The sequence below is a fragment of the Zosterops lateralis genome (assembly GCF_965231275.1).
Source record: "Zosterops lateralis genome assembly, chromosome: 1".
Classification (NCBI taxonomy): domain Eukaryota; kingdom Metazoa; phylum Chordata; class Aves; order Passeriformes; family Zosteropidae; genus Zosterops; species Zosterops lateralis.
In genome coordinates this window covers 1,934,236-1,941,276 of record NC_139762.1, presented here as the reverse complement: position 1 = coordinate 1,941,276, position 7,041 = coordinate 1,934,236, and the positions used below count along the sequence as shown (strand labels likewise).

General features: G+C 26.7%; 1 long non-coding RNA gene across 1 annotated transcript; it reads left to right on the top strand.

The window, feature by feature from the left end:
• The first annotated feature begins 1,065 nt into the window (after positions 1–1,065).
• On the top strand, positions 1,066–4,085 carry LOC310911669. The gene is made up of 2 exons (XR_014590579.1): positions 1,066–1,960; positions 2,135–4,085. It is a non-coding gene; the product is annotated as an uncharacterized lncRNA (long non-coding RNA).
• The last annotated feature ends 2,956 nt before the right edge of the window (positions 4,086–7,041 follow it).

The following is a 7,041-nucleotide window of genomic DNA, read 5'->3' as shown; positions in this document are numbered from 1 at the left end:
TGGGATAATGGGATGAGATAACGGGATGGGATAATGGGATAATGGGATGGGATAATGGGATGGCACAGGATGGGACAACAGGATGAGATCCATGGAATCCATGGGATGGGATCCATGGGATGGAATGGGATGGAATAATGGAATGGGATTGATGTGAGCAAATTGGATAAGGGGATGGGATGGGCTTCATGGGCTGGGATCCATGGGATGGGATCCCTGGGATGGGATTGATGTGGTGGGATGGGATCCGTGGGATGGGATGGGGTTGATGGGATAATGGGATGGGATAATAGGATAGGACAGGACTGATGGGATAATGGGATGGGATGGAAAAATGGGATGGGATGGGATGGGATAATGGGGTGGGATTGATATGATGGGATAATGGGATGGGATGATCGGATGGGATCCATGGGATGGGATGGGGTTGATGAGATAATGGGATAATGAGATAGGAGAGGATTGATGGGATGGGATCCATGGGATGGGATGAGATAATGGGATGGGATATTAGGATGCAATAATGGGATGGATAATGGAATGAGATGGGATAAATGGGATGGGATAATGGGATAGGATGGGATAGTGGGATAATGGATTAATGGGATAATGGGATAATGGGATAATGGGATGGCATAGGATGGGATAATGGGATGGGATCCATGGCATCAATGGGATGGGATCCATGGGGCGGAATGGGATGGAATAATGGGATGGGATTGATGTGATCAGATTGGATAATGGGATGGGATAATGGGATGGGATTGATGTGATGAGATGGGATAGAAGGGATGGGATGGGATAATGGGATGGGATAATAGGATAAGACAGGATTGATGAGATGGGATAACAGGATGGGATGGAAAAATGGGGTGGGATTGTTACGATGGGATAATGGGATGGGATAATGGGATGGGATAATGGGATAGGACAGGCTTGATGGGATGGGATGGGATCCAGGGGATGGGATAATGGGATAATGGGATAATAGGATAATAGGATACAATAATGGAATGGGATAATGGAATGAGATGGGATAAATGGGATGGGATCCAGGGGATGGGATAATGGGATAACGGGATAATAGGATACAATAATAGGATGGGATAATGGAATGAGACGGGATAATGGGATAATGGGACAGGATGGAATAACGGGACGGGATAACAAGACAATTTCACAACCCACCCCTCACCCCCAACCCACCTTCCCCTCTCCAATCCCAACCGGGATCTCACCCCACCTCAGCCCCACCCCACAACCTTTGGGATCCTTTGGGAGGAGGGCGGGACCGGAGTCGGAAGAAAAGTCGGAAAAGTCGGAAAAGTCGGAAAAGGAGGAAAATGAGGAAAAGGAGGAGGAGGAGCAGCTCAGAGCCCTTTTTTCATCCCTTCCCCTCCCGGCTCTCACAGGAAGTTCAGCTCTACCTTGGCCTGGAAAGGGCCTTTTCATAAACGCGGCTCAAGGCGCCCTTTCACAGCCATGGAGCCAGAGAGAAAAAAATAAAAAGAAATAAATAAACTCGGTGAATTTAAAGAAAAAAAAATTCCAAGCAGAGTGAGAGGAGAGTTGAGGGTTTTAAAATTTATTTTTAATTTTTTTTTTTAGCTTTTGGGTTTCATTTTTTAATTTTTTTTTATTTTCGCGCTTGGGGTTTTCATATTTTTAATTTTTTTTTTTTTTTTCACTCTTGGATTTCGTTTTTTAATTTTTTTTTTTTTTTGCTTGGGGGTTTTATATTTTTAATTTTTTAAAATTTTTTTTTTCACTTCAGGTTTTCATTTTTAATACTTTTTTTTTTGCCTTGGGGGTTTAATTTTTAAATTTTTTTAATTTTTTTTTTTTTCTGCTTGGGGGTTTCATTTTTTAGGTTTTTAAAAATATTTATTTTTTTCGCTTGGGGATTTAATTTTAAAATTTTTTTAAATTATTTTTTTCTGCTTGGGGGTTTCATTTTTTAGTTTTTTTAAATTTTTTTTTTTTCGCTTGAGGTTTTAATTATATTTTTTTAATTATTTTTTTCCTCGGGGGTTTCATTTTTTAGGTTTTTAAAAATTTTTTTTTTTCGCTTGGGGATTTAATTTTAGGGGTTTTTTTTAATTATTTTTTTCCGCTTGGGGGTTTAATTTTTTAGTTTTTTTAAATTTTTTTTTCGCTTAGGGATTTAAATTTTTATTTTTTTTTAAATTATTTTTTTCCACTTGGAGGTTTCATTTTTTAGTTTTTTTAATTATTTTTTTCTGCTTGGGGGTTTCATTTTTAATTTTTTTTAAATTTTTTTTTTTTGCTTGAGGGTTTCGTTTTTAATTTTTTTTTTTTTTTGCTTGGGGGTTTCATCTTTTAATATTTTTAAAATTTTTTTTCCACTTCAGGTTTTCATTTTTAATTTTTTTAATTTTTTTTTTATTGTTGGTTTTTTTTTTTTTTTTTTTTTTTTTTATTTTTAATTTTTTTTTCCCTCTCTCTCACTCTCTTTTTTATTTTTTATTTTTATTTCTTCTTTTCTCCAAAAAAACCCCCAAACTTGATATTTTTCCCATCTGCTCCCCCAAGAGAAAAATCAGAATTTCTCCACCAACTCCCAAATAACCACAAAAAAAAAAAAGCGGGAAAAAATAAAAAAAAACTTTAAAAACCCCTGAAAACTTTGATTTTTTTTCAGGCTGAGAAATGAGTCAGCGCCTCTCGGGGGGAGAATCCCCTGCAGGGCCTTTTTAACCCTTTCCCAGCCGGGAAATTCCAACCAGGAATTCCAGATCTGCCAAAAATAGTCCCGAATATTTGGAATTTGGAGGGGATATGAATATAAATATTAAATTTTCTTTTAATTTATATTTCTATTTATATTTCTATTTATGTTTATATATATATATTTAAATTTTTTTTTGTTGTTTGCAGTGGAGTTTTTGGTTTTTTTTATGAATGAAAATTCCCAGTTTTGAGCCAGGAGTGAAATTCCAGTTGTGGAAAAGTTTTGGGAATGTTGGAGAAATTCAAGCTGGGAGAGAAAAATAAAAATAAAGATAAAAAATAAAATAAAATAAAATAAAATAAAATAAAAGAAAAGAAAAGAAAAGAAAAGAAAAATAAATAATTAAAATAAAAATAATAAAAAATAAAAATAAAAAAAATTTAAAATAAAAATAAAAAATAAAAATAAAAGCAAAACCAAAATAAAAATAAAAATTTAAAAAATAAAAATAAAATAAAAATAAAATAAGAAATAAAAATAAAAATAAAGATAAAAATAAAAATAAAAATAAATAAAAAATAAAAAATAAAAATAAAAATAAAAATAAAAATAAAAATAAATAAAAAATAAAAAATAAAAATAAAAATAAAAATAAAAATTAAAATATAAAATAAAAATAAATATATAAATATAATTAAAAATAAAAAATAAAAAATTAAAAATAAAAATAAAAAAATAAAAATAAAAATAAAAATAAAAAATAAAAATAAAAATAAAAATAATAAAAATAAAAAAACTAAAATGAAAAAATAAAAATAAAAACTAAAACTAAAAATAAAAATAGGAGCAGAAGGATTTAAACCCAATTTTTCCTTTTTTTTTTTAAGGAATCCTGGGAGAACTCTGTGATGGAAAAAAAAATTAAAAATAAATTAAAAAATAATAAAATTAACCCTGAAGATTTCAGGGGAATTTTGAAGTGAAGCCAAAATTTGGGGGGAATAAATCAATAAAAAAATAAAAATAAAAATAAAACTCTAAATCTGATAAAATAAAAGGAGGAAAAAGGAGGAAAAAGGAGGGAAAAGGAGGAAAAAGGAGGGAATTCTCAACCCCACGTTGCAAAACTGCAGAAAAAAAGAGAAAAAAAGTAAAAAAAAAATTTTAAAATTTCCGATTTCTCCCAAAAAAACCACAAAATTGGGACAGAACCAACTCCTGAAAAAAAAAAAAAAAAAAAACCTTGTGGTAAAAAAAACCAAAAAAAATCCCAATTTTTTTTTTTGGTTTTTTTTTTGGGGGGGAGGTGGAAAAAAATTTGGGGATTTTTTTTTGGCGAAGAAAAGACAAAAATAATAATAATAAAAAAATTTAAAAATGAAAAAATAAAAAAGGGGGCGAAATTTGGGGATTTTTTTGGTGGAGAGATAAAAAAAATTTTAAAAAAAATAAAATAAAATAATAAAAAAATTTAAAAAAAGGGGGGAAATTTGGGGTTTTTTTTGGCTGAGAAGAGACCAAAAATAATAATTAAAAAAATAATAAAAAATAAAGAATAAAGAAAAAAATTAAAAGTAAAGAAAAAAATTAAAAAAAAAAAAATTTGGGGATTTTTTGACGGAGGAGAGACAAAAACAATAATAAAAAAAAAAATGAAAAAATTAAAAAATAAAAAGAGGGGGGAGAAAAAAATTGGGGATTTTTTGGCAGAGAAAAAACAATAATAATAATAAAAAAAAATTATAAAAGGGGAGAAAAAAATTGAGGATTTTTTGGCAGAGAAGCGACAAAAATATTAATTAAAAAATTCTTAAAAAAATTTAAAAAGTAAAGAAAAAAATTTTAAAAATAAAGAAAAAAATTAAAAATAAAAAAAATTTTTTTTTTAAAAAAAGGGGAGAATTTGAGGGGTTTTTTTTGGCAGAGAAGAGAGAAAAATAATAATAAAAAAATTTTAAAAATATTTAAAAAATAATAATAAAAAAATTAAAAATAAAGAAAAAATTAAAAATAAAGAAAAAAATTAAAAATAAAAAAAATTGAGGATTTTTTGACGGAGAAGAGACAAAAAAAAAATTTAAAATCTAAAAATAAATTATAAAAGGGGGGAAATTTGGGGATTTTTGGGAGTAGAAAAAACAAAATTATTAAAAAAAATTTAATAAATTAAAATATAAAAAAAAGGGGGGAGAAAAAAATTGGGGATTTTTTGGCAGAGAAGAGAAAAAAAAATTAAAAATATTTGAAAAATTAAAAAAAGGGGGTAAAATTTGGGATTTTTTGGCTGAGAAGAGACAAAAATAATAAATAAAAAAATTAAAAAATATTTAAAAATATTTTAAAAAAATAAAGAAAAAATTAAAAATAAATAAAAAAATTATAAATAAAATTTTTTTTTAAAAAAAGGGGGGAAATTTGAGGGTTTTTTTGGCAGAGAAGAGAGAAAAACAATAATAAAAAAAATTTTAAAAAAATAAAAAATAATAATAAAAAATAAAAAATAAAGAAAAAATTAAAAATAAAGAAAAAAATTAAAAATAAAAAATTTGAGGATTTTTTGATGGAGAAGAGACAAAAATAATAATAATAAAAAATTTTAAAATAAATTATAAAAGAGGGGGAAATTTGGGGATTTTTTTGGTGAAGAAAAACAAAAAATAATTAAAAAAATTTAAAAATTAAAAATTAAAAAAAGGAGGAAATTTGAGGATTCTTTTGTCAGAGAAGAGGCAAAAATAAAATTAAAAAATTAAAAATAATAATAAAGAAAATTTAAAAAAATTTTAAAAAAATTTAAAAAAGGGGGGAAATTTGGGGGGGATTTTTGGCAGAGAAAAACAAAATAATAATAATTAAAAAAAATTAAAAAAAATAAAAAATAATAAAAAATAAAAAATAAAGAAAAAAATTAAAAATAAAAAAATTAATATTTTTTTAAAAAAGGGGGGGAATTTGAGGGTTTTTTTGGCAGAGAAGAGAGAAAAATAATAATAAAAAAACTAAGAAAAATATTTAAAAAATAATAATAAAAAATAAAAAATAAAGAAAAATTAAAAGTAAAGAAAAAAATTAAAAATAAAAAAAATTTGGGGATTTTTTGACGGAGAAGAGACAAAAATAATAATAAAAAAATTTAAAAATATTTAAAAAAATTAAAAAAAGGGGGGTAAAATTTGGGGGATTTTTTGGCAGAGAAGAGACAAAAATAATAAATAAAAAAATTTAAAAATATTTAAAATATTTTAAAAAATAAAAGAAAAAATTAAAAATTAAAATTAAAATATTAAAATTAAAAATTAAAAATTAAAATTAAAAATTTAAAAATTAAAAAATTATAAATTAATAAAAAAATTATAAATAAAAAAATTATTTTTTTTAAAAAAGGGGGGAATTTGAGGGGTTTTTTGGCAGAGAAGAGAGAAAAATAATAATAAAAAATTTTTAAAAAAATTAAAAAATAATAAAAAATTAAAAAATAAAGAAAAAAATTAAAAAAGGAAAAAAATTAAAAATAAAGAAAAAAACTAAAAATAAAGAAAAAAATTTAAAAATAAATAAAAACTTAAAATAAAAAAAAAATTAAAAAAAAATTTTTAAGAGAAAAAAAAAAAGGGAAAAAATCAAATCCCAGCAGCTAAAAATAAAACGGTTTTTTTTCCCCTTTTCCTTCCCTCCTCCTCCAACATCTCCCACCCCTTTTCCCTCCCTCTTTTCCCTCCTCCCTCTCCCTCTTTGCTTTTTTTTTTCCTTTTTTTTTTTTCCCCTACAAAGAAATGATTTGAACTTCCCGGAGCCACAAAACGAAAAAAAAAATATAAAAATATATTTTAAAAAAATCCCGATTTTTCAGGCTCATATGGATGTGATTTTCCTGCAGATTTTGCTGATTTTTTTGCTCGATTTTGTGATTTTTTTTTCGGATTTTTGGGACTTTTCTGCCGATTTTTGGGACTTTTTTCCGGATTTTTGGGACTTTCCTCTCGATTTTGGTGGTTTTTTTGCAGATTTGGGGATTTTATTGCGGATTTTGGTGTTTTTTCCTCGATTTTTTCAGCGGATGATGAGTTTGAAGTGCCCGGAGTTGCAGAGTTTGAGTTTTTCTTCTTTTTATTTTTATTTTTATTTTTTTTTTCTCTCCCCTCATGGGCTCGCCGGAGGAATTTTGGGAGCTTCCCGCTGCTCCAGCCATGAGGAAACGAGGGAAAAATTGGGGAGTTTTGGGGTTGGGATTTTCTGGCTGAAAAAAAAAATCCCAAAAAATAAAATAAAAAAAAAAATAAAAAAGAAGAAGAAAAAACTGGAGAGAGGAAAAAAAAAGGGAAATAACAACAAGAAGAAGAGGGAAAAAA